The 26440-nt window shown below is 42.7% G+C and overlaps 13 non-coding genes and 2 pseudogenes across 13 annotated transcripts; all 15 read left to right on the forward strand.

Moving 5' to 3' along the window:
• The first annotated feature begins 3103 nt into the window (after nt 1-3103).
• LOC141150571 (U2 spliceosomal RNA) lies at nt 3104-3299 on the forward strand. The gene has a single exon (XR_012246735.1). It is a non-coding gene; the product is annotated as a U2 spliceosomal RNA (small nuclear RNA).
• A 1115-nt stretch (nt 3300-4414) lies between these two features.
• Nucleotides 4415-4605, forward strand: LOC141274208 (U2 spliceosomal RNA). Its single transcript, XR_012322495.1, has one exon. It is a non-coding gene; the product is annotated as a U2 spliceosomal RNA (small nuclear RNA).
• Nucleotides 4606-10995: 6390 nt separating this feature from the next.
• Nucleotides 10996-11191, forward strand: LOC141150573 (U2 spliceosomal RNA). The gene has a single exon (XR_012246737.1). It is a non-coding gene; the product is annotated as a U2 spliceosomal RNA (small nuclear RNA).
• A 1115-nt stretch (nt 11192-12306) lies between these two features.
• LOC141274209 (U2 spliceosomal RNA) lies at nt 12307-12497 on the forward strand. The gene has a single exon (XR_012322496.1). It is a non-coding gene; the product is annotated as a U2 spliceosomal RNA (small nuclear RNA).
• Nucleotides 12498-13612: 1115 nt separating this feature from the next.
• Nucleotides 13613-13803, forward strand: LOC141274210 (U2 spliceosomal RNA). Its single transcript, XR_012322497.1, has one exon. It is a non-coding gene; the product is annotated as a U2 spliceosomal RNA (small nuclear RNA).
• Nucleotides 13804-14918: 1115 nt separating this feature from the next.
• Nucleotides 14919-15010, forward strand: LOC141151224 (U2 spliceosomal RNA; annotated as a pseudogene).
• Nucleotides 15011-15799: 789 nt separating this feature from the next.
• On the forward strand, nt 15800-15984 carry LOC141150495 (U2 spliceosomal RNA). Its single transcript, XR_012246684.1, has one exon. It is a non-coding gene; the product is annotated as a U2 spliceosomal RNA (small nuclear RNA).
• Nucleotides 15985-17099: 1115 nt separating this feature from the next.
• On the forward strand, nt 17100-17290 carry LOC141274211 (U2 spliceosomal RNA). Its single transcript, XR_012322498.1, has one exon. It is a non-coding gene; the product is annotated as a U2 spliceosomal RNA (small nuclear RNA).
• A 1115-nt stretch (nt 17291-18405) lies between these two features.
• Nucleotides 18406-18596, forward strand: LOC141274212 (U2 spliceosomal RNA). The gene has a single exon (XR_012322499.1). It is a non-coding gene; the product is annotated as a U2 spliceosomal RNA (small nuclear RNA).
• Nucleotides 18597-19711: 1115 nt separating this feature from the next.
• On the forward strand, nt 19712-19902 carry LOC141274214 (U2 spliceosomal RNA). Its single transcript, XR_012322501.1, has one exon. It is a non-coding gene; the product is annotated as a U2 spliceosomal RNA (small nuclear RNA).
• Nucleotides 19903-21017: 1115 nt separating this feature from the next.
• Nucleotides 21018-21208, forward strand: LOC141274215 (U2 spliceosomal RNA). The gene has a single exon (XR_012322502.1). It is a non-coding gene; the product is annotated as a U2 spliceosomal RNA (small nuclear RNA).
• A 1115-nt stretch (nt 21209-22323) lies between these two features.
• Nucleotides 22324-22415, forward strand: LOC141151225 (U2 spliceosomal RNA; annotated as a pseudogene).
• Nucleotides 22416-23204: 789 nt separating this feature from the next.
• On the forward strand, nt 23205-23389 carry LOC141150496 (U2 spliceosomal RNA). The gene has a single exon (XR_012246685.1). It is a non-coding gene; the product is annotated as a U2 spliceosomal RNA (small nuclear RNA).
• Nucleotides 23390-24504: 1115 nt separating this feature from the next.
• Nucleotides 24505-24695, forward strand: LOC141274216 (U2 spliceosomal RNA). The gene has a single exon (XR_012322503.1). It is a non-coding gene; the product is annotated as a U2 spliceosomal RNA (small nuclear RNA).
• Nucleotides 24696-25810: 1115 nt separating this feature from the next.
• On the forward strand, nt 25811-26001 carry LOC141274217 (U2 spliceosomal RNA). The gene has a single exon (XR_012322504.1). It is a non-coding gene; the product is annotated as a U2 spliceosomal RNA (small nuclear RNA).
• The last annotated feature ends 439 nt before the right edge of the window (nt 26002-26440 follow it).

The raw sequence follows: 26440 nt of genomic DNA on the forward strand, positions 1-26440 counted from the left end.
CATTATTTATTAATAACTCTGAACCTTTTATCTTAGCAGGGGATTTTAATTGTGTTTTAAAAGGTGAAAACCGGCGCTCCAGCTCTGTAAGCAGGAACTACGATAAAACCTCAGGTATGCTACATGATATAGTCAAAGATGCTAAATTGATAGACATATATAAAGAGTGTCATAGTGACAGCCCAGAGGACACCGGTTTCACTTGGAGCAATGCTAATTGTAGCTCTAGGATTGATTTTATTTTTGGTTCAGATAAAACAACACCTGCCAAATGTGAAGTTTTAACTAATATATTTTCAGACCATAAACTTTTATCCTTTACCATAAAAGTAAATGACAACAAAAAATGTGGTAAGAAAAGCTGGAAAATGAACGTATCCCTTTTAACCGACCCGCAGATTTTATCAGATTTTATTGAGTTTTATAGGAAATGTAGAAAAGGGAAAAAAACAAATGAGACTATGAGTGTATGGTGGGATAGAATGAAAGTAAAAATAAAAGACTTTTTTATTAAAAAGAGTATATGTAGAGCCAAAGAAAAATATGAAGAATATAGAATTTTAAATACCCGCCTACAAACATTATTTAAGCTCAGAGACAATGGGATAGATGTACAACTTGATATTTCAAACTTAAAAGAAGAGATTTCAAAATGGCTAGAACAAAAAGGAAAAGAGATAATTTTTCGTTCTAGAGTACAACATATAGAAGAAAATGAAAAGTGTTCCAGATATTTTTTTAGGAAAAATAAAAAAGAAAAAGTGATAATTGACCATATAGATGGTGAGAATAATATAAAAAATATGCTGGGTAAAGTTGAGGTTTTTTTTTCTAATCTTTTTAATGGAAAAAATATAGATAATAAATTAATGGATGATTCGCTGCAAGGACTAACAGCTGTTTTAGATCCCGCATCCCAAGAGTTTTTATCCCAAGTTTTAACGGAACAAGAAGTGTTAAAAACTATTAAAAGTTTTAAAACTGGAAAGGTCCCTGGTCCTGATGGCATCCCAATAGAATTTTATGTATGTTTTTATGATATTTTAAAAGATGATTTGTTTTATTTGTTTACTGAGGTTTTTAATAATAAGGTTTTATTAAATTCCTGGAAGAAAGGTGAAGTCTCCCTCCTATACAAAAAAGGTGATAAATCAAAATTAGAAAACTGGAGACCAATAACACTTTTAAATTGTGACTATAAAATAATGGCTAAAATTTGTGCAAATCGTCTAAAAGAAGTCATCAGCAAAGTTATTCATTCTAATCAAGTGTGTGGGGTGCCGGGGCGCAGTATATGGGACAATCTGAATTTAGTGAAAGACTGTATTGAGGATGTGAAAGACAGAAAGGGGAAAATGGCGATTTTATCTATTGATTTTGAAAAAGCATTTGACCGTGTCTCACACTTTTATCTTTTTAAAGTTTTAGAGAAAATGGGCATACCAGAAGGGTTTTTACTATCGCTTAAAGCATTTTACAAGGATTGTACAAGTAAGATTTTAGTGAATGGTTTTAAGACACAAGAGGTATTTTTACGGTCAGGGGTGAAACAGGGATGCCCTCTGTCCCCCCTACTGTTTATCTGTGCACTGGAACCAATGTTATGTGCAATACGCCAAAATAAACAGATATGCGGTGTCCCTCTGCCTGGAAGCGGTGGTTTGGAGGCCAAGGTTGTAGGCTACATGGATGACGTGGCGGTCTTGTGTACAGATGCACCATCACTTACGGCCACTCTCCATCAAGTGCAATCCTTTTGTCTAGCTTCTGGTTTTAAAATCAATTTTAATAAGTGTAACATTTTAAGTGTTGGGGGGATGATTTTACGTGATGTACCAATTAATGTCTCCGAATCCATTTCCATTTTAGGTATATCATTCACTGAAAATAATGATGGTTATAATAGTTGGGAAACAGTTACACAGAAAGTAAATACGAAAATATGTATGTGGAACATGAGGAGACTTACAATGGAGGGTAAAGTATTGGTTTTAAAGATGGTGATTTTACCTCTTTTATTGTATCTTAGCATGGTTTTCCCCCCGCCTGTTAATGTTTTAAAAAAGATAACCAAAACCTGTTTTACCTTCTTTTGGAACTCAAAAATGGAAAAGCTGAAAAGAGAAATCGTGATGAAATCAAAAGTAAAAGGTGGTAAAGATTTTCCAGATTTTAATAGGTTTCTTTTAATCCATCTGTTCGTTTACTGTTTTAATGCCCTTTTTAAGAATCACTATTGGTCCTTTTTTATGCGTTTTAATACAGGATTTTTTATGAGAAAGTTTGGATGGTATGAAGTTAATATATCTGTGCCCCATGCTTTTAATTTGTCGACGCATTATGAGATTTTAAGGAAAATAGTGTCCGATTTTAATTTAGGGACTAAGAAAATAGAGGAATTAAGAAATAGTAAGAAACTAATTAAAGAAATACGTAAAAGTGAGGAAATATGTAATGTTGACAGATATGATGATGACAAATCTATGTCTATCTGGAAAATGATTAACGTTTTTTATCTTTTTAATGAACAGAGAGATCTGGCTTGGAGTTGCATGCACCGCTGTCTTCCTTGCCGGGCATTCCAATACAGAAGAGGATTTGTGAGGTCTGCCATCTGCCCAAGAGCCGGATGCCAAGACGTGGAAACGGTGGAACATCTATTATGGACATGTAATTTTGCAAAGGATTTCTGGAGAAGACTGCTCCCCCTACTGGAAAGGGTGGCAGACCTCAAGGACTTTACATATAAAACTGTGCTATACGGACTTATGGAATGCCCCACAATGGACCAGTACACAATGGCTTGGAAGACAGTGAACTGCGCCAAGTCATCTCTCTGGAAAGCGCGCAACATTGCTATTTTTAAACAAGATGTTTTATCAGTGAATGATGTTTTAAGTTTATGTTTATGTGAAATGTATACTTATTATTTAATTGACAAAAAGAAGAATGTACATATTTCCAAAAAATGGCTTGTTGACCAATGGAACCTAATTATTTAAAATCTTTGTATTTTTTTGTTTTGTAAATTTCATTTGTCTTTTAACGTTTGGTATTTGTTTAATTATGCTTGTAATTTGTTAAAGTTTTAATAAACGGTTTTATCCCTCTGCAGGGGATAGCCAAATTTAAAAAAAAAAAAAAAATCTGTTCTTATCAGTTTAATATCTGATACGTCCCCTATCTGGGGACCATATATTAAATGGATTTTTAGAACAGGGAGATGGAAAAAGAGCTTGCTCTGTCCACTCCACGCATTGACCTGGTATTGCAGTATCTCCAGGACCGGTGCACCCCTTCTTTAATGCAGTTTCTAAAATCAGAAAGAATTGAATTCAATGTTTTTTGTTCATTTTGCTTGTTTGTCGGATTTTGGGATGGACTCTTTGGCTTTGCTTTTCTTCTCCTCATTGGATTTTTCATGTTCAAAGTTGCAGAAGCCAGATTACAAGCTCATTTTGGTTCAACTTCAGCAACTGTGCATTGCATTGCCATGTAATGTGATGCAATGCTATCTTTCTAGCTCTCCCTTTTTACTTCCTTTTGGATAAACAGACATATTAGGCAAGCATTTTGGAGCTTTCACCTAAATAACTACAGGTGGTGAGATAAGCTGCACAATATAATTGACCTTTCAGTATATTGTTGCACACACACCATCTATTTAGCAAATGCCCTTGTTATCAACAGCAGCCTTTTAAACTCACCTGAGCTAACAGGTATGTGCGCTGGTTACTCTGCTGCGCTTAAAATTTCTTTTTTGGTTTGCTACAATGCCTTTTCTGAAACGTTGTCTCCTTCTGCTGGAACACTGACTTCTTTCATTTAATGCCTGCAGACTATAAAAGAGAACCCAACCCAAAAAGTTTGGTTGATTAGTCTGTGGCATTCTGTTAAACTGTTGCTTATGGCGGTCTCTGTGAGCTTCTCAGCAACATTCAGCCAGCCAGGTATCCTGCCTGCAGTAGATGGAATGTGGCAATGGAACGCTGGCTGCGCGTGTCATAATAGGCTCTGAGCCTTTATATACCTGTGCACAGCAGCAGCCACCTTCAGTCTGCTGCTGGACAGCCAGCAGCAGCAGCAGCAGGAGAGGTATGTAATCAGGAGCCCTCCTGCTAAGGGTAGACAGCTGCTCGTTCCACCCCACCCCCCGCCTTAATTGGTTCTCCTCCCTTCCAATGGTGTTGAGGCGGGTGGGAACAGCAGGGGGTGAAGGTGCTGTGTTTAAAGAGGTGGAGTTATGCAGATCTAAAACGCGTGGATTGCAGCAGCAGCAAGCCGAAAAGTGCAGGCATGTAAGGGATCTAGAGGTTGACAACATGTCTTCTTAACGGGAGTCCAGGAGCTCATCTCCACAAATGGACTTTTCAGGATCCTTGGGTGGCTCCGTAGTTTGAAACCAATTCTGGTTATCGCTTCTCGGCCTTTTGGCTAAGATCAAGTGTAGTATCTGTTCTTATCAGTTTAATATCTGATACGTCCCCTATCTGGGGACCATATATTAAATGGATTTTTAGAACAGGGAGATGGAAAAAGAGCTTGCTCTGTCCACTCCACGCATTGACCTGGTATTGCAGTATCTCCAGGACCGGTGCACCCCTTCTTTAATGCAGTTTCTAAAATCAGAAAGAATTGAATTCAATGTTTTTTGTTCATTTTGCTTGTTTGTCGGATTTTGGGATGGACTCTTTGGCTTTGCTTTTCTTCTCCTCATTGGATTTTTCATGTTCAAAGTTGCAGAAGCCAGATTACAAGCTCATTTTGGTTCAACTTCAGCAACTGTGCATTGCATTGCCATGTAATGTGATGCAATGCTATCTTTCTAGCTCTCCCTTTTTACTTCCTTTTGGATAAACAGACATATTAGGCAAGCATTTTGGAGCTTTCACCTAAATAACTACAGGTGGTGAGATAAGCTGCACAATATAATTGACCTTTCAGTATATTGTTGCACACACACCATCTATTTAGCAAATGCCCTTGTTATCAACAGCAGCCTTTTAAACTCACCTGAGCTAACAGGTATGTGCGCTGGTTACTCTGCTGCGCTTAAAATTTCTTTTTTGGTTTGCTACAATGCCTTTTCTGAAACGTTGTCTCCTTCTGCTGGAACACTGACTTCTTTCATTTAATGCCTGCAGACTATAAAAGAGAACCCAACCCAAAAAGTTTGGGTGATTAGTCTGTGGCATTCTGTTAAACTGTTGCTTATGGCGGTCTCTGTGAGCTTCTCAGCGACATTCAGCCAGCCAGGTATCCTGCCTGCAGTAGATGGAATGTGGCAATGGAACGCTGGCTGCGCGTGTCATAATAGGCTCTGAGCCTTTATATACCTGTGCACAGCAGCAGCCACCTTCAGTCTGCTGCTGGACAGCCAGCAGCAGCAGCAGCAGGAGAGGTATGTAATCAGGAGCCCTCCTGCTAAGGGTAGACAGCTGCTCGTTCCACCCCACCCCCCGCCTTAATTGGTTCTCCTCCCTTCCAACGGTGTTGAGGCGGGTGGGAACAGCAGGGGGTGAAGGTGCTGTGTTTAAAGAGGTGGAGTTATGCAGATCTAAAACGCGTGGATTACAGCAGCAGCAAGCCGAAAAGTGCAGGCATGTAAGGGATCTAGAGGTTGACAACATGTCTTCTTAACGGGAGTCCAGGAGCTCATCTCCACAAATGGACTTTTCAGGATCCTTGGGTGGCTCCGTAGTTTGAAACCAATTCTGGTTATCGCTTCTCGGCCTTTTGGCTACGATCAAGTGCTTTATTGCAGGAGATTGTGGTTGAAGGGCACTCGGGTACCCCTCTCCTTGGCCTGGCAGGATCGTCCACTTTGGTGGACTTAACCTGCTTGCTGCTATTAGGGAGAGGGCTTAGTTCCAGGGTAACGAGTTGCGATCCCCCAGCTTCCAGGTGTTTTTCGCTGCAAGAACACTGGGAGCGCAGATTGCAAGCGGCTGCAATTTGCAACCTTGTTGCGTTTTTCCATGGAGGTTGACCCTAACCTCGTGCCTCTTTATGCGAGGCTAAAAAACTCTATCCGAGTTCACTTCACGGCGGGTGGCTCGGATATGAGGAAATTAGGGTATGTAGTCCAGGACGTGCTCAGGAACCTTCTTGGCGTACAAAGGAATGAAATTCTCTCCATCCAGGATTATCCCAGAAGAGGTGACTATGACATCACATTCACCGGAGAAGGTATTTTTAGAGATGTACTAGAAAAGTTAAAAAAAGTTGAAAATAGTCCTGTTTTGAAAGGGATACAAATTGTTGAGCACGTCCTGGATGAGGCAAGACTGGTTATTGTAAAAGTATTTTCGCCCTTTGTTTCTGCTCCAGAAGTAATGTCATTTCTAGCAATTTATTTTAAAAGTGTTAAATGTATTGGGAAGATATTAAACGAATATAACATATGGACATCTAAGTGGAAATTCCTTGCGAAGTGTACAAGAGATCCAAATACACCAGGTGGTATACGGCTCCCCCCTGCCCGTTTCAAAATTGGGCAAACAAATGGGGATTTCTTCTTTTCTGGGATGCCAGTATATTGCAGAAATTGTGGGCGCTATGGTCATTCAAAAGAAAACTGTCATGTATCATGTAGAAATTGTGCTAGTGAAGAACATGAGACAAAAGAATGCCCTAAGGAAAAGAAATGCAGTTTTTGCCAGACTCCAGGTCACTTTTATTTTTCTTGCCCTCACAGATTTCGGGAAGATGAGCAAAAGGGGAAGTCCAAGACGTCCGACCAAGGACCAAAAGATCAGACCACCCCTCAGGAGGAGGAACAACAACCTGGAGCCTCTGGAGACAATAAGGGCGTACCAAATAGTGAAGTGTCTCCAGAGTCTATGACAGGTAAAATACCAAATCCCAAAACCTGGCTGCAGGACCTGCGGGAGTCCAAAAGGAGGGCTGAGAAGGAGCAGAAGGGCACTACTGGTAAGGTCAAAAGGGACCGGCAAAAGGCCGACACAGAAGCCCATGCCCAGTCTGAGTCTCCTAGGGCTGAGGGTGCTGAGTGGATAAAGGTGGGTCCTAAGAAAAAGAAAAAGGGTGGTTCGGAGGAGGCAGCAGGAGGTGAACAGATGGACACTTCTCCAGAAGGGGACGTGGACGCTGGACCCTCAGGGGTTTCGGTCTCCGCTGCTACAGGTGGGGACCGGGATCTTGCTGCCTCTGAAGAGTCAGAGGCTCTGCCTTGTGCGCAACCTCCTCCTATAGGACGACCTTCTACAGGTCAAACACGGGCGGCGGAACCCCTCGGGGACCCACCTGATGAGGAACTGCATGGCCAGCCAATGGAGACCCAGCGGGTTCTGCCAGCCAGCCCTCCGAGCTATGCCAGTGTAGCGTCGGGTTTATATAAATGTGGTAATCTTTCCTCCTCCACGGAGACTCTCGTGACGATACTATCAGATGAGGAGGGAGGCGCAAGCCCAGTGGTCTGATCAGGTTCATCGGACAGGTAAATCCGTTGCTCTTAGTTACCTAAGTAAAATTTTTACATTTTCTAATGATGGCTGAACTCAAAGGTATTTCCCTCAACGTGAGAGGCATAAAATCTAACACGAGAAGAACTGCTCTTTTTAATTTTTTTACATGTTTTACTGCATCTGTATTTTTTCTGCAAGAATGTAATATCCCACATGAAATGTCATATCAAAAATATAAAGATGAGTGGAAGTGTGGGCCATCTGTCTGGTCCGGATCGAATGCTGCAGGATCAGCGGGTGTAGCCATACTTTTTAAAGGGAACGTTTTAATTGATTTTATTCAGGAAATTTTACCAGGTCGTATTTTATTAGTGAAAGCTTTTATTGATGGTATTAGATGGCAGTTTTTAAATTTTTATGGATCCCCAGAGAAAAATGAAAGAGCCGAAATGCTTGATCTTTTACCATTATTTATTAATAACTCTGAACCTTTTATCTTAGCAGGGGATTTTAATTGTGTTTTAAAAGGTGAAAACCGGCGCTCCAGCTCTGTAAGCAGGAACTACGATAAAACCTCAGGTATGCTACATGATATAGTCAAAGATGCTAAATTGATAGACATATATAAAGAGTGTCATAGTGACAGCCCAGAGGACACCGGTTTCACTTGGAGCAATGCTAATTGTAGCTCTAGGATTGATTTTATTTTTGGTTCAGATAAAACAACACCTGCCAAATGTGAAGTTTTAACTAATATATTTTCAGACCATAAACTTTTATCCTTTACCATAAAAGTAAATGACAACAAAAAATGTGGTAAGAAAAGCTGGAAAATGAACGTATCCCTTTTAACCGACCCGCAGATTTTATCAGATTTTATTGAGTTTTATAGGAAATGTAGAAAAGGGAAAAAAACAAATGAGACTATGAGTGTATGGTGGGATAGAATGAAAGTAAAAATAAAAGACTTTTTTATTAAAAAGAGTATATGTAGAGCCAAAGAAAAATATGAAGAATATAGAATTTTAAATACCCGCCTACAAACATTATTTAAGCTCAGAGACAATCGGATAGATGTACAACTTGATATTTCAAACTTAAAAGAAGAGATTTCAAAATGGCTAGAACAAAAAGGAAAAGAGATAATTTTTCGTTCTAGAGTACAACATATAGAAGAAAATGAAAAGTGTTCCAGATATTTTTTTAGGAAAAATAAAAAAGAAAAAGTGATAATTGACCATATAGATGGTGAGAATAATATAAAAAATATGCTGGGTAAAGTTGAGGTTTTTTTTTCTAATCTTTTTAATGGAAAAAATATAGATAATAAATTAATGGATGATTCGCTGCAAGGACTAACAGCTGTTTTAGATCCCGCATCCCAAGAGTTTTTATCCCAAGTTTTAACGGAACAAGAAGTGTTAAAAACTATTAAAAGTTTTAAAACTGGAAAGGTCCCTGGTCCTGATGGCATCCCAATAGAATTTTATGTATGTTTTTATGATATTTTAAAAGATGATTTGTTTTATTTGTTTACTGAGGTTTTTAATAATAAGGTTTTATTAAATTCCTGGAAGAAAGGTGAAGTCTCCCTCCTATACAAAAAAGGTGATAAATCAAAATTAGAAAACTGGAGACCAATAACACTTTTAAATTGTGACTATAAAATAATGGCTAAAATTTGTGCAAATCGTCTAAAAGAAGTCATCAGCAAAGTTATTCATTCTAATCAAGTGTGTGGGGTGCCGGGGCGCAGTATATGGGACAATCTGAATTTAGTGAAAGACTGTATTGAGGATGTGAAAGACAGAAAGGGGAAAATGGCGATTTTATCTATTGATTTTGAAAAAGCATTTGACCGTGTCTCACACTTTTATCTTTTTAAAGTTTTAGAGAAAATGGGCATACCAGAAGGGTTTTTACTATCGCTTAAAGCATTTTACAAGGATTGTACAAGTAAGATTTTAGTGAATGGTTTTAAGACACAAGAGGTATTTTTACGGTCAGGGGTGAAACAGGGATGCCCTCTGTCCCCCCTACTGTTTATCTGTGCACTGGAACCAATGTTATGTGCAATACGCCAAAATAAACAGATATGCGGTGTCCCTCTGCCTGGAAGCGGTGGTTTGGAGGCCAAGGTTGTAGGCTACATGGATGACGTGGCGGTCTTGTGTACAGATGCACCATCACTTACGGCCACTCTCCATCAAGTGCAATCCTTTTGTCTAGCTTCTGGTTTTAAAATCAATTTTAATAAGTGTAACATTTTAAGTGTTGGGGGGATGATTTTACGTGATGTACCAATTAATGTCTCCGAATCCATTTCCATTTTAGGTATATCATTCACTGAAAATAATGATGGTTATAATAGTTGGGAAACAGTTACACAGAAAGTAAATACGAAAATATGTATGTGGAACATGAGGAGACTTACAATGGAGGGTAAAGTATTGGTTTTAAAGATGGTGATTTTACCTCTTTTATTGTATCTTAGCATGGTTTTCCCCCCGCCTGTTAATGTTTTAAAAAAGATAACCAAAACCTGTTTTACCTTCTTTTGGAACTCAAAAATGGAAAAGCTGAAAAGAGAAATCGTGATGAAATCAAAAGTAAAAGGTGGTAAAGATTTTCCAGATTTTAATAGGTTTCTTTTAATCCATCTGTTCGTTTACTGTTTTAATGCCCTTTTTAAGAATCACTATTGGTCCTTTTTTATGCGTTTTAATACAGGATTTTTTATGAGAAAGTTTGGATGGTATGAAGTTAATATATCTGTGCCCCATGCTTTTAATTTGTCGACGCATTATGAGATTTTAAGGAAAATAGTGTCCGATTTTAATTTAGGGACTAAGAAAATAGAGGAATTAAGAAATAGTAAGAAACTAATTAAAGAAATACGTAAAAGTGAGGAAATATGTAATGTTGACAGATATGATGATGACAAATCTATGTCTATCTGGAAAATGATTAACGTTTTTTATCTTTTTAATGAACAGAGAGATCTGGCTTGGAGTTGCATGCACCGCTGTCTTCCTTGCCGGGCATTCCAATACAGAAGAGGATTTGTGAGGTCTGCCATCTGCCCAAGAGCCGGATGCCAAGACGTGGAAACGGTGGAACATCTATTATGGACATGTAATTTTGCAAAGGATTTCTGGAGAAGACTGCTCCCCCTACTGGAAAGGGTGGCAGACCTCAAGGACTTTACATATAAAACTGTGCTATACGGACTTATGGAATGCCCCACAATGGACCAGTACACAATGGCTTGGAAGACAGTGAACTGCGCCAAGTCATCTCTCTGGAAAGCGCGCAACATTGCTATTTTTAAACAAGATGTTTTATCAGTGAATGATGTTTTAAGTTTATGTTTATGTGAAATGTATACTTATTATTTAATTGACAAAAAGAAGAATGTACATATTTCCAAAAAATGGCTTGTTGACCAATGGAACCTAATTATTTAAAATCTTTGTATTTTTTTGTTTTGTAAATTTCATTTGTCTTTTAACGTTTGGTATTTGTTTAATTATGCTTGTAATTTGTTAAAGTTTTAATAAACGGTTTTATCCCTCTGCAGGGGATAGCCAAATTTAAAAAAAAAAAAAAAATCTGTTCTTATCAGTTTAATATCTGATACGTCCCCTATCTGGGGACCATATATTAAATGGATTTTTAGAACAGGGAGATGGAAAAAGAGCTTGCTCTGTCCACTCCACGCATTGACCTGGTATTGCAGTATCTCCAGGACCGGTGCACCCCTTCTTTAATGCAGTTTCTAAAATCAGAAAGAATTGAATTCAATGTTTTTTGTTCATTTTGCTTGTTTGTCGGATTTTGGGATGGACTCTTTGGCTTTGCTTTTCTTCTCCTCATTGGATTTTTCATGTTCAAAGTTGCAGAAGCCAGATTACAAGCTCATTTTGGTTCAACTTCAGCAACTGTGCATTGCATTGCCATGTAATGTGATGCAATGCTATCTTTCTAGCTCTCCCTTTTTACTTCCTTTTGGATAAACAGACATATTAGGCAAGCATTTTGGAGCTTTCACCTAAATAACTACAGGTGGTGAGATAAGCTGCACAATATAATTGACCTTTCAGTATATTGTTGCACACACACCATCTATTTAGCAAATGCCCTTGTTATCAACAGCAGCCTTTTAAACTCACCTGAGCTAACAGGTATGTGCGCTGGTTACTCTGCTGCGCTTAAAATTTCTTTTTTGGTTTGCTACAATGCCTTTTCTGAAACGTTGTCTCCTTCTGCTGGAACACTGACTTCTTTCATTTAATGCCTGCAGACTATAAAAGAGAACCCAACCCAAAAAGTTTGGTTGATTAGTCTGTGGCATTCTGTTAAACTGTTGCTTATGGCGGTCTCTGTGAGCTTCTCAGCAACATTCAGCCAGCCAGGTATCCTGCCTGCAGTAGATGGAATGTGGCAATGGAACGCTGGCTGCGCGTGTCATAATAGGCTCTGAGCCTTTATATACCTGTGCACAGCAGCAGCCACCTTCAGTCTGCTGCTGGACAGCCAGCAGCAGCAGCAGCAGGAGAGGTATGTAATCAGGAGCCCTCCTGCTAAGGGTAGACAGCTGCTCGTTCCACCCCACCCCCCGCCTTAATTGGTTCTCCTCCCTTCCAACGGTGTTGAGGCGGGTGGGAACAGCAGGGGGTGAAGGTGCTGTGTTTAAAGAGGTGGAGTTATGCAGATCTAAAACGCGTGGATTGCAGCAGCAGCAAGCCGAAAAGTGCAGGCATGTAAGGGATCTAGAGGTTGACAACATGTCTTCTTAACGGGAGTCCAGGAGCTCATCTCCACAAATGGACTTTTCAGGATCCTTGGGTGGCTCCGTAGTTTGAAACCAATTCTGGTTATCGCTTCTCGGCCTTTTGGCTAAGATCAAGTGTAGTATCTGTTCTTATCAGTTTAATATCTGATACGTCCCCTATCTGGGGACCATATATTAAATGGATTTTTAGAACAGGGAGATGGAAAAAGAGCTTGCTCTGTCCACTCCACGCATTGACCTGGTATTGCAGTATCTCCAGGACCGGTGCACCCCTTCTTTAATGCAGTTTCTAAAATCAGAAAGAATTGAATTCAATGTTTTTTGTTCATTTTGCTTGTTTGTCGGATTTTGGGATGGACTCTTTGGCTTTGCTTTTCTTCTCCTCATTGGATTTTTCATGTTCAAAGTTGCAGAAGCCAGATTACAAGCTCATTTTGGTTCAACTTCAGCAACTGTGCATTGCATTGCCATGTAATGTGATGCAATGCTATCTTTCTAGCTCTCCCTTTTTACTTCCTTTTGGATAAACAGACATATTAGGCAAGCATTTTGGAGCTTTCACCTAAATAACTACAGGTGGTGAGATAAGCTGCACAATATAATTGACCTTTCAGTATATTGTTGCACACACACCATCTATTTAGCAAATGCCCTTGTTATCAACAGCAGCCTTTTAAACTCACCTGAGCTAACAGGTATGTGCGCTGGTTACTCTGCTGCGCTTAAAATTTCTTTTTTGGTTTGCTACAATGCCTTTTCTGAAACGTTGTCTCCTTCTGCTGTAACACTGACTTCTTTCATTTAATGCCTGCAGACTATAAAAGAGAACCCAACCCAAAAAGTTTGGTTGATTAGTCTGTGGCATTCTGTTAAACTGTTGCTTATGGCGGTCTCTGTGAGCTTCTCAGCGACATTCAGCCAGCCAGGTATCCTGCCTGCAGTAGATGGAATGTGGCAATGGAACGCTGGCTGCGCGTGTCATAATAGGCTCTGAGCCTTTATATACCTGTGCACAGCAGCAGCCACCTTCAGTCTGCTGCTGGACAGCCAGCAGCAGCAGCAGCAGGAGAGGTATGTAATCAGGAGCCCTCCTGCTAAGGGTAGACAGCTGCTCGTTCCACCCCACCCCCCGCCTTAATTGGTTCTCCTCCCTTCCAACGGTGTTGAGGCGGGTGGGAACAGCAGGGGGTGAAGGTGCTGTGTTTAAAGAGGTGGAGTTATGCAGATCTAAAACGCGTGGATTGCAGCAGCAGCAAGCCGAAAAGTGCAGGCATGTAAGGGATCTAGAGGTTGACAACATGTCTTCTTAACGGGAGTCCAGGAGCTCATCTCCACAAATGGACTTTTCAGGATCCTTGGGTGGCTCCGTAGTTTGAAACCAATTCTGGTTATCGCTTCTCGGCCTTTTGGCTAAGATCAAGTGTAGTATCTGTTCTTATCAGTTTAATATCTGATACGTCCCCTATCTGGGGACCATATATTAAATGGATTTTTAGAACAGGGAGATGGAAAAAGAGCTTGCTCTGTCCACTCCACGCATTGACCTGGTATTGCAGTATCTCCAGGACCGGTGCACCCCTTCTTTAATGCAGTTTCTAAAATCAGAAAGAATTGAATTCAATGTTTTTTGTTCATTTTGCTTGTTTGTCGGATTTTGGGATGGACTCTTTGGCTTTGCTTTTCTTCTCCTCATTGGATTTTTCATGTTCAAAGTTGCAGAAGCCAGATTACAAGCTCATTTTGGTTCAACTTCAGCAACTGTGCATTGCATTGCCATGTAATGTGATGCAATGCTATCTTTCTAGCTCTCCCTTTTTACTTCCTTTTGGATAAACAGACATATTAGGCAAGCATTTTGGAGCTTTCACCTAAATAACTACAGGTGGTGAGATAAGCTGCACAATATAATTGACCTTTCAGTATATTGTTGCACACACACCATCTATTTAGCAAATGCCCTTGTTATCAACAGCAGCCTTTTAAACTCACCTGAGCTAACAGGTATGTGCGCTGGTTACTCTGCTGCGCTTAAAATTTCTTTTTTGGTTTGCTACAATGCCTTTTCTGAAACGTTGTCTCCTTCTGCTGGAACACTGACTTCTTTCATTTAATGCCTGCAGACTATAAAAGAGAACCCAACCCAAAAAGTTTGGTTGATTAGTCTGTGGCATTCTGTTAAACTGTTGCTTATGGCGGTCTCTGTGAGCTTCTCAGCGACATTCAGCCAGCCAGGTATCCTGCCTGCAGTAGATGGAATGTGGCAATGGAACGCTGGCTGCGCGTGTCATAATAGGCTCTGAGCCTTTATATACCTGTGCACAGCAGCAGCCACCTTCAGTCTGCTGCTGGACAGCCAGCAGCAGCAGCAGCAGGAGAGGTATGTAATCAGGAGCCCTCCTGCTAAGGGTAGACAGCTGCTCGTTCCACCCCACCCCCCGCCTTAATTGGTTCTCCTCCCTTCCAACGGTGTTGAGGCGAGTGGGAACAGCAGGGGGTGAAGGTGCTGTGTTTAAAGAGGTGGAGTTATGCAGATCTAAAACGCGTGGATTGCAGCAGCAGCAAGCCGAAAAGTGCAGGCATGTAAGGGATCTAGAGGTTGACAACATGTCTTCTTAACGGGAGTCCAGGAGCTCATCTCCACAAATGGACTTTTCAGGATCCTTGGGTGGCTCCGTAGTTTGAAACCAATTCTGGTTATCGCTTCTCGGCCTTTTGGCTAAGATCAAGTGTAGTATCTTTCGAAAAGGCGGTTTTGGATGTTGGCCGCCCTAGTAGATTGATACATTATGCACACTGGGGTTTAGGCGCTTGTTAGTACGCCAGGTGGCTAATATAGTCATCTGGTGGAAAGCATGGCCCCCCAGGATCGACGCCATTGGGCCGGGGAAGATCGAAAGCCCGAAGTGTGAAGTGCCCCAGGAGTGGTGACCCTGGGGTGCCTTAACTCACTGGGATTGGGAACCCCACTTGAGTTTATGGCACATTTGCACAAGCACTTTAAATTTTCTTTCTTCGCACACACCCTTATTCCGGGCCTTCTGGCCTTAGGATGGGGAATTTTTCAATTCCCGGTCGAAGGTCCGGGCAGTATTATACTGTGAAACCTTCACTATTTATTTAATTTCTTTGTCACTGTGTGTCCACTTATTCACGTGTGTCACGTCCTACTAGGATTTTGTCGGGATGCGGTTCCCTTACGGGTTCCTCTCTTGGCAGGTCTAGGGGGGGAGTGTGTGGCCATCAGGTTCCGCTCCCCCCTGAACCCCCCTGGCTCTCCTCTTTCGGGAGGAGAGCGTTGTTGGCTCCCCTCTTCCGGGAGGGGAGCACAGTCTTTGGCTCCCAGTGCCTTGCTCGGGTGAGAACTCGGGCAGGTGCTGGGGGTAAGATTGGGTCGCCTCTGGCTCCGGCTGGAGGTGGCTATTTGTCCCTGTTCCTCGCTGTGGCCTTCTGGCTCGGAGGGACGGGGAATGGTTTGGGGGACCCTTCTCCTTTTGGAGAGGGTTTCAAGAAGACCAGCATCCTAGTGCACTTTTTTTGTGGCACTTGTCACTTTTTTAAGCGCACTCGGGTTTTGTACACGAATTCGGGCTTTCGATAAAAAAAAAAAAATCTGTTCTTATCAGTTTAATATCTGATACGTCCCCTATCTGGGGACCATATATTAAATGGATTTTTAGAACAGGGAGATGGAAAAAGAGCTTGCTCTGTCCACTCCACGCATTGACCTGGTATTGCAGTATCTCCAGGACCGGTGCACCCCTTCTTTAATGCAGTTTCTAAAATCAGAAAGAATTGAATTCAATGTTTTTTGTTCATTTTGCTTGTTTGTCGGATTTTGGGATGGACTCTTTGGCTTTGCTTTTCTTCTCCTCATTGGATTTTTCATGTTCAAAGTTGCAGAAGCCAGATTACAAGCTCATTTTGGTTCAACTTCAGCAACTGTGCATTGCATTGCCATGTAATGTGATGCAATGCTGTCTTTCTAGCTCTCCCTTTTTACTTCCTTTTGGATAAACAGACATATTAGGCAAGCATTTTGGAGCTTTCACCTAAATAACTACAGGTGGTGAGATAAGCTGCACAATATAATTGACCTTTCAGTATATTGTTGCACACACACCATCTATTTAGCAAATGCCCTTGTTATCAACAGCAGCCTTTTAAACTCACCTGAGCTAACAGGTATGTGCGCTGGTTACTCTGCTGCGCTTAAAATTTCTTTTTTGGTTTGCTACAATGCCTTTTCTGAAACGTTGTCTCCTTCTGCTGGAACACTGACTTCTTTCATTTAATGCCTGCAGACTATAAAAGAGAACCCAACCCAAAAAGTTTGGTTGATTAGTCTGTGGCATTCTGTTAAACTGTTGCTTATGGCGGTCTCTGTGAGCTTCTCAGCGACATTCAGCCAGCCAGGTATCCTGCCTGCAGTAGATGGAATGTGGCAATGGAACGCTGGCTGCGCGTGTCATAATAGGCTCTGAGCCTTTATATACCTGTGCACAGCAGCAGCCACCTTCAGTCTGCTGCTGGACAGCCAGCAGCAGCAGCAGCAGGAGAGGTATGTAATCAGGAGCCCTCCTGCTAAGGGTAGACAGCTGCTCGTTCCACCCCACCCCCCGCCTTAATTGGTTCTCCTCCCTTCCAACGGTGTTGAGGCGGGTGGGAACAGCAGGGGGTGAAGGTGCTGTGTTTAAAGAGGTGGAGTTATGCAGATCTAAAACGCGTGGATTGCAGCAGCAGCAAGCCGAAAAGTGCAGGCATGTAAGGGATCTAGAGGTTGACAACATGTCTTCTTAACGGGAGTCCAGGAGCTCATCTCCACAAATGGACTTTTCAGGATCCTTGGGTGGCTCCGTAGTTTGAAACCAATTCTGGTTATCGCTTCTCGGCCTTTTGGCTAAGATCAAGTGTAGTATCTGTTCTTATCAGTTTAATATCTGATACGTCCCCTATCTGGGGACCATATATTAAATGGATTTTTAGAACAGGGAGATGGAAAAAGAGCTTGCTCTGTCCACTCCACGCATTGACCTGGTATTGCAGTATCTCCAGGACCGGTGCACCCCTTCTTTAATGCAGTTTCTAAAATCAGAAAGAATTGAATTCAATGTTTTTTGTTCATTTTGCTTGTTTGTCGGATTTTGGGATGGACTCTTTGGCTTTGCTTTTCTTCTCCTCATTGGATTTTTCATGTTCAAAGTTGCAGAAGCCAGATTACAAGCTCATTTTGGTTCAACTTCAGCAACTGTGCATTGCATTGCCATGTAATGTGATGCAATGCTGTCTTTCTAGCTCTCCCTTTTTACTTCCTTTTGGATAAACAGACATATTAGGCAAGCATTTTGGAGCTTTCACCTAAATAACTACAGGTGGTGAGATAAGCTGCACAATATAATTGACCTTTCAGTATATTGTTGCACACACACCATCTATTTAGCAAATGCCCTTGTTATCAACAGCAGCCTTTTAAACTCACCTGAGCTAACAGGTATGTGCGCTGGTTACTCTGCTGCGCTTAAAATTTCTTTTTTGGTTTGCTACAATGCCTTTTCTGAAACGTTGTCTCCTTCTGCTGGAACACTGACTTCTTTCATTTAATGCCTGCAGACTATAAAAGAGAACCCAACCCAAAAAGTTTGGTTGATTAGTCTGTGGCATTCTGTTAAACTGTTGCTTATGGCGGTCTCTGTGAGCTTCTCAGCGACATTCAGCCAGCCAGGTATCCTGCCTGCAGTAGATGGAATGTGGCAATGGAACGCTGGCTGCGCGTGTCATAATAGGCTCTGAGCCTTTATATACCTGTGCACAGCAGCAGCCACCTTCAGTCTGCTGCTGGACAGCCAGCAGCAGCAGCAGCAGGAGAGGTATGTAATCAGGAGCCCTCCTGCTAAGGGTAGACAGCTGCTCGTTCCACCCCACCCCCCGCCTTAATTGGTTCTCCTCCCTTCCAACGGTGTTGAGGCGGGTGGGAACAGCAGGGGGTGAAGGTGCTGTGTTTAAAGAGGTGGAGTTATGCAGATCTAAAACGCGTGGATTGCAGCAGCAGCAAGCCGAAAAGTGCAAGCATGTAAGGGATCTAGAGGTTGACAACATGTCTTCTTAACGGGAGTCCAGGAGCTCATCTCCACAAATGGACTTTTCAGGATCCTTGGGTGGCTCCGTAGTTTGAAACCAATTCTGGTTATCGCTTCTCGGCCTTTTGGCTAAGATCAAGTGTAGTATCTGTTCTTATCAGTTTAATATCTGATACGTCCCCTATCTGGGGACCATATATTAAATGGATTTTTAGAACAGGGAGATGGAAAAAGAGCTTGCTCTGTCCACTCCACGCATTGACCTGGTATTGCAGTATCTCCAGGACCGGTGCACCCCTTCTTTAATGCAGTTTCTAAAATCAGAAAGAATTGAATTCAATGTTTTTTGTTCATTTTGCTTGTTTGTCGGATTTTGGGATGGACTCTTTGGCTTTGCTTTTCTTCTCCTCATTGGATTTTTCATGTTCAAAGTTGCAGAAGCCAGATTACAAGCTCATTTTGGTTCAACTTCAGCAACTGTGCATTGCATTGCCATGTAATGTGATGCAATGCTATCTTTCTAGCTCTCCCTTTTTACTTCCTTTTGGATAAACAGACATATTAGGCAAGCATTTTGGAGCTTTCACCTAAATAACTACAGGTGGTGAGATAAGCTGCACAATATAATTGACCTTTCAGTATATTGTTGCACACACACCATCTATTTAGCAAATGCCCTTGTTATCAACAGCAGCCTTTTAAACTCACCTGAGCTAACAGGTATGTGCGCTGGTTACTCTGCTGCGCTTAAAATTTCTTTTTTGGTTTGCTACAATGCCTTTTCTGAAACGTTGTCTCCTTCTGCTGGAACACTGACTTCTTTCATTTAATGCCTGCAGACTATAAAAGAGAACCCAACCCAAAAAGTTTGGTTGATTAGTCTGTGGCATTCTGTTAAACTGTTGCTTATGGCGGTCTCTGTGAGCTTCTCAGCGACATTCAGCCAGCCAGGTATCCTGCCTGCAGTAGATGGAATGTGGCAATGGAACGCTGGCTGCGGGTGTCATAATAGGCTCTGAGCCTTTATATACCTGTGCACAGCAGCAGCCACCTTCAGTCTGCTGCTGGACAGCCAGCAGCAGCAGCAGCAGGAGAGGTATGTAATCAGGAGCCCTCCTGCTAAGGGTAGACAGCTGCTCGTTCCACCCCACCCCCCGCCTTAATTGGTTCTCCTCCCTTCCAACGGTGTTGAGGCGGGTGGGAACAGCAGGGGGTGAAGGTGCTGTGTTTAAAGAGGTGGAGTTATGCAGATCTAAAACGCGTGGATTGCAGCAGCAGCAAGCCGAAAAGTGCAAGCATGTAAGGGATCTAGAGGTTGACAACATGTCTTCTTAACGGGAGTCCAGGAGCTCATCTCCACAAATGGACTTTTCAGGATCCTTGGGTGGCTCCGTAGTTTGAAACCAATTCTGGTTATCGCTTCTCGGCCTTTTGGCTAAGATCAAGTGTAGTATCTGTTCTTATCAGTTTAATATCTGATACGTCCCCTATCTGGGGACCATATATTAAATGGATTTTTAGAACAGGGAGATGGAAAAAGAGCTTGCTCTGTCCACTCCACGCATTGACCTGGTATTGCAGTATCTCCAGGACCGGTGCACCCCTTCTTTAATGCAGTTTCTAAAATCAGAAAGAATTGAATTCAATGTTTTTTGTTCATTTTGCTTGTTTGTCGGATTTTGGGATGGACTCTTTGGCTTTGCTTTTCTTCTCCTCATTGGATTTTTCATGTTCAAAGTTGCAGAAGCCAGATTACAAGCTCATTTTGGTTCAACTTCAGCAACTGTGCATTGCATTGCCATGTAATGTGATGCAATGCTATCTTTCTAGCTCTCCCTTTTTACTTCCTTTTGGATAAACAGACATATTAGGCAAGCATTTTGGAGCTTTCACCTAAATAACTACAGGTGGTGAGATAAGCTGCACAATATAATTGACCTTTCAGTATATTGTTGCACACACACCATCTATTTAGCAAATGCCCTTGTTATCAACAGCAGCCTTTTAAACTCACCTGAGCTAACAGGTATGTGCGCTGGTTACTCTGCTGCGCTTAAAATTTCTTTTTTGGTTTGCTACAATGCCTTTTCTGAAACGTTGTCTCCTTCTGCTGGAACACTGACTTCTTTCATTTAATGCCTGCAGACTATAAAAGAGAACCCAACCCAAAAAGTTTGGTTGATTAGTCTGTGGCATTCTGTTAAACTGTTGCTTATGGCGGTCTCTGTGAGCTTCTCAGCGACATTCAGCCAGCCAGGTATCCTGCCTGCAGTAGATGGAATGTGGCAATGGAACGCTGGCTGCGGGTGTCATAATAGGCTCTGAGCCTTTATATACCTGTGCACAGCAGCAGCCACCTTCAGTCTGCTGCTGGACAGCCAGCAGCAGCAGCAGCAGGAGAGGTATGTAATCAGGAGCCCTCCTGCTAAGGGTAGACAGCTGCTCGTTCCACCCCACCCCCCGCCTTAATTGGTTCTCCTCCCTTCCAACGGTGTTGAGGCGGGTGGGAACAGCAGGGGGTGAAGGTGCTGTGTTTAAAGAGGTGGAGTTATGCAGATCTAAAACGCGTGGATTGCAGCAGCAGCAAGCCGAAAAGTGCAGGCATGTAAGGGATCTAGAGGTTGACAACATGTCTTCTTAACGGGAGTCCAGGAGCTCATCTCCACAAATGGACTTTTCAGGATCCTTGGGTGGCTCCGTAGTTTGAAACCAATTCTGGTTATCGCTTCTCGGCCTTTTGGCTAAGATCAAGTGTAGTATCTGTTCTTATCAGTTTAATATCTGATACGTCCCCTATCTGGGGACCATATATTAAATGGATTTTTAGAACAGGGAGATGGAAAAAGAGCTTGCTCTGTCCACTCCACGCATTGACCTGGTATTGCAGTATCTCCAGGACCGGTGCACCCCTTCTTTAATGCAGTTTCTAAAATCAGAAAGAATTGAATTCAATGTTTTTTGTTCATTTTGCTTGTTTGTCGGATTTTGGGATGGACTCTTTGGCTTTGCTTTTCTTCTCCTCATTGGATTTTTCATGTTCAAAGTTGCAGAAGCCAGATTACAAGCTCATTTTGGTTCAACTTCAGCAACTGTGCATTGCATTGCCATGTAATGTGATGCAATGCTATCTTTCTAGCTCTCCCTTTTTACTTCCTTTTGGATAAACAGACATATTAGGCAAGCATTTTGGAGCTTTCACCTAAATAACTACAGGTGGTGAGATAAGCTGCACAATATAATTGACCTTTCAGTATATTGTTGCACACACACCATCTATTTAGCAAATGCCCTTGTTATCAACAGCAGCCTTTTAAACTCACCTGAGCTAACAGGTATGTGCGCTGGTTACTCTGCTGCGCTTAAAATTTCTTTTTTGGTTTGCTACAATGCCTTTTCTGAAACGTTGTCTCCGTCTGCTGGAACACTGACTTCTTTCATTTAATGCCTGCAGACTATAAAAGAGAACCCAACCCAAAAAGTTTGGTTGATTAGTCTGTGGCATTCTGTTAAACTGTTGCTTATGGCGGTCTCTGTGAGCTTCTCAGCGACATTCAGCCAGCCAGGTATCCTGCCTGCAGTAGATGGAATGTGGCAATGGAACGCTGGCTGCGCGTGTCATAATAGGCTCTGAGCCTTTATATACCTGTGCACAGCAGCAGCCACCTTCAGTCTGCTGCTGGACAGCCAGCAGCAGCAGCAGCAGGAGAGGTATGTAATCAGGAGCCCTCCTGCTAAGGGTAGACAGCTGCTCGTTCCACCCCACCCCCCGCCTTAATTGGTTCTCCTCCCTTCCAACGGTGTTGAGGCGGGTGGGAACAGCAGGGGGTGAAGGTGCTGTGTTTAAAGAGGTGGAGTTATGCAGATCTAAAACGCGTGGATTGCAGCAGCAGCAAGCCGAAAAGTGCAGGCATGTAAGGGATCTAGAGGTTGACAACATGTCTTCTTAACGGGAGTCCAGGAGCTCATCTCCACAAATGGACTTTTCAGGATCCTTGGGTGGCTCCGTAGTTTGAAACCAATTCTGGTTATCGCTTCTCGGCCTTTTGGCTAAGATCAAGTGTAGTATCTTTCGAAAAGGCGGTTTTGGATGTTGGCCGCCCTAGTAGATTGATACATTATGCACACTGGGGTTTAGGCGCTTGTTAGTACGCCAGGTGGCTAATATAGTCATCTGGTGGAAAGCATGGCCCCCCAGGATCGACGCCATTGGGCCGGGGAAGATCGAAAGCCCGAAGTGTGAAGTGCCCCAGGAGTGGTGACCCTGGGGTGCCTTAACTCACTGGGATTGGGAACCCCACTTGAGTTTATGGCACATTTGCACAAGCACTTTAAATTTTCTTTCTTCGCACACACCCTTATTCCGGGCCTTCTGGCCTTAGGATGGGGAATTTTTCAATTCCCGGTCGAAGGTCCGGGCAGTATTATACTGTGAAACCTTCACTATTTATTTAATTTCTTTGTCACTGTGTGTCCACTTATTCACGTGTGTCACGTCCTACTAGGATTTTGTCGGGATGCGGTTCCCTTACGGGTTCCTCTCTTGGCAGGTCTAGGGGGGGAGTGTGTGGCCATCAGGTTCCGCTCCCCCCTGAACCCCCCTGGCTCTCCTCTTTCGGGAGGAGAGCGTTGTTGGCTCCCCTCTTCCGGGAGGGGAGCACAGTCTTTGGCTCCCAGTGCCTTGCTCGGGTGAGAACTCGGGCAGGTGCTGGGGGTAAGATTGGGTCGCCTCTGGCTCCGGCTGGAGGTGGCTATTTGTCCCTGTTCCTCGCTGTGGCCTTCTGGCTCGGAGGGACGGGGAATGGTTTGGGGGACCCTTCTCCTTTTGGAGAGGGTTTCAAGAAGACCAGCATCCTAGTGCACTTTTTTTGTGGCACTTGTCACTTTTTTAAGCGCACTCGGGTTTTGTACACGAATTCGGGCTTTCGATAAAAAAAAAAAAATCTGTTCTTATCAGTTTAATATCTGATACGTCCCCTATCTGGGGACCATATATTAAATGGATTTTTAGAACAGGGAGATGGAAAAAGAGCTTGCTCTGTCCACTCCACGCATTGACCTGGTATTGCAGTATCTCCAGGACCGGTGCACCCCTTCTTTAATGCAGTTTCTAAAATCAGAAAGAATTGAATTCAATGTTTTTTGTTCATTTTGCTTGTTTGTCGGATTTTGGGATGGACTCTTTGGCTTTGCTTTTCTTCTCCTCATTGGATTTTTCATGTTCAAAGTTGCAGAAGCCAGATTACAAGCTCATTTTGGTTCAACTTCAGCAACTGTGCATTGCATTGCCATGTAATGTGATGCAATGCTGTCTTTCTAGCTCTCCCTTTTTACTTCCTTTTGGATAAACAGACATATTAGGCAAGCATTTTGGAGCTTTCACCTAAATAACTACAGGTGGTGAGATAAGCTGCACAATATAATTGACCTTTCAGTATATTGTTGCACACACACCATCTATTTAGCAAATGCCCTTGTTATCAACAGCAGCCTTTTAAACTCACCTGAGCTAACAGGTATGTGCGCTGGTTACTCTGCTGCGCTTAAAATTTCTTTTTTGGTTTGCTACAATGCCTTTTCTGAAACGTTGTCTCCTTCTGCTGGAACACTGACTTCTTTCATTTAATGCCTGCAGACTATAAAAGAGAACCCAACCCAAAAAGTTTGGTTGATTAGTCTGTGGCATTCTGTTAAACTGTTGCTTATGGCGGTCTCTGTGAGCTTCTCAGCGACATTCAGCCAGCCAGGTATCCTGCCTGCAGTAGATGGAATGTGGCAATGGAACGCTGGCTGCGCGTGTCATAATAGGCTCTGAGCCTTTATATACCTGTGCACAGCAGCAGCCACCTTCAGTCTGCTGCTGGACAGCCAGCAGCAGCAGCAGCAGGAGAGGTATGTAATCAGGAGCCCTCCTGCTAAGGGTAGACAGCTGCTCGTTCCACCCCACCCCCCGCCTTAATTGGTTCTCCTCCCTTCCAACGGTGTTGAGGCGGGTGGGAACAGCAGGGGGTGAAGGTGCTGTGTTTAAAGAGGTGGAGTTATGCAGATCTAAAACGCGTGGATTGCAGCAGCAGCAAGCCGAAAAGTGCAGGCATGTAAGGGATCTAGAGGTTGACAACATGTCTTCTTAACGGGAGTCCAGGAGCTCATCTCCACAAATGGACTTTTCAGGATCCTTGGGTGGCTCCGTAGTTTGAAACCAATTCTGGTTATCGCTTCTCGGCCTTTTGGCTAAGATCAAGTGTAGTATCTGTTCTTATCAGTTTAATATCTGATACGTCCCCTATCTGGGGACCATATATTAAATGGATTTTTAGAACAGGGAGATGGAAAAAGAGCTTGCTCTGTCCACTCCACGCATTGACCTGGTATTGCAGTATCTCCAGGACCGGTGCACCCCTTCTTTAATGCAGTTTCTAAAATCAGAAAGAATTGAATTCAATGTTTTTTGTTCATTTTGCTTGTTTGTCGGATTTTGGGATGGACTCTTTGGCTTTGCTTTTCTTCTCCTCATTGGATTTTTCATGTTCAAAGTTGCAGAAGCCAGATTACAAGCTCATTTTGGTTCAACTTCAGCAACTGTGCATTGCATTGCCATGTAATGTGATGCAATGCTGTCTTTCTAGCTCTCCCTTTTTACTTCCTTTTGGATAAACAGACATATTAGGCAAGCATTTTGGAGCTTTCACCTAAATAACTACAGGTGGTGAGATAAGCTGCACAATATAATTGACCTTTCAGTATATTGTTGCACACACACCATCTATTTAGCAAATGCCCTTGTTATCAACAGCAGCCTTTTAAACTCACCTGAGCTAACAGGTATGTGCGCTGGTTACTCTGCTGCGCTTAAAATTTCTTTTTTGGTTTGCTACAATGCCTTTTCTGAAACGTTGTCTCCTTCTGCTGGAACACTGACTTCTTTCATTTAATGCCTGCAGACTATAAAAGAGAACCCAACCCAAAAAGTTTGGTTGATTAGTCTGTGGCATTCTGTTAAACTGTTGCTTATGGCGGTCTCTGTGAGCTTCTCAGCGACATTCAGCCAGCCAGGTATCCTGCCTGCAGTAGATGGAATGTGGCAATGGAACGCTGGCTGCGCGTGTCATAATAGGCTCTGAGCCTTTATATACCTGTGCACAGCAGCAGCCACCTTCAGTCTGCTGCTGGACAGCCAGCAGCAGCAGCAGCAGGAGAGGTATGTAATCAGGAGCCCTCCTGCTAAGGGTAGACAGCTGCTCGTTCCACCCCACCCCCCGCCTTAATTGGTTCTCCTCCCTTCCAACGGTGTTGAGGCGGGTGGGAACAGCAGGGGGTGAAGGTGCTGTGTTTAAAGAGGTGGAGTTATGCAGATCTAAAACGCGTGGATTGCAGCAGCAGCAAGCCGAAAAGTGCAAGCATGTAAGGGATCTAGAGGTTGACAACATGTCTTCTTAACGGGAGTCCAGGAGCTCATCTCCACAAATGGACTTTTCAGGATCCTTGGGTGGCTCCGTAGTTTGAAACCAATTCTGGTTATCGCTTCTCGGCCTTTTGGCTAAGATCAAGTGTAGTATCTGTTCTTATCAGTTTAATATCTGATACGTCCCCTATCTGGGGACCATATATTAAATGGATTTTTAGAACAGGGAGATGGAAAAAGAGCTTGCTCTGTCCACTCCACGCATTGACCTGGTATTGCAGTATCTCCAGGACCGGTGCACCCCTTCTTTAATGCAGTTTCTAAAATCAGAAAGAATTGAATTCAATGTTTTTTGTTCATTTTGCTTGTTTGTCGGATTTTGGGATGGACTCTTTGGCTTTGCTTTTCTTCTCCTCATTGGATTTTTCATGTTCAAAGTTGCAGAAGCCAGATTACAAGCTCATTTTGGTTCAACTTCAGCAACTGTGCATTGCATTGCCATGTAATGTGATGCAATGCTATCTTTCTAGCTCTCCCTTTTTACTTCCTTTTGGATAAACAGACATATTAGGCAAGCATTTTGGAGCTTTCACCTAAATAACTACAGGTGGTGAGATAAGCTGCACAATATAATTGACCTTTCAGTATATTGTTGCACACACACCATCTATTTAGCAAATGCCCTTGTTATCAACAGCAGCCTTTTAAACTCACCTGAGCTAACAGGTATGTGCGCTGGTTACTC

This window comes from Phyllobates terribilis, unplaced genomic scaffold, assembly GCF_046119375.1.
Source record: "Phyllobates terribilis strain yellow unplaced genomic scaffold, ASM4611937v1 Scaffold_5__5_contigs__length_657084704, whole genome shotgun sequence".
Lineage (NCBI taxonomy): Eukaryota > Metazoa > Chordata > Amphibia > Anura > Dendrobatidae > Phyllobates > Phyllobates terribilis.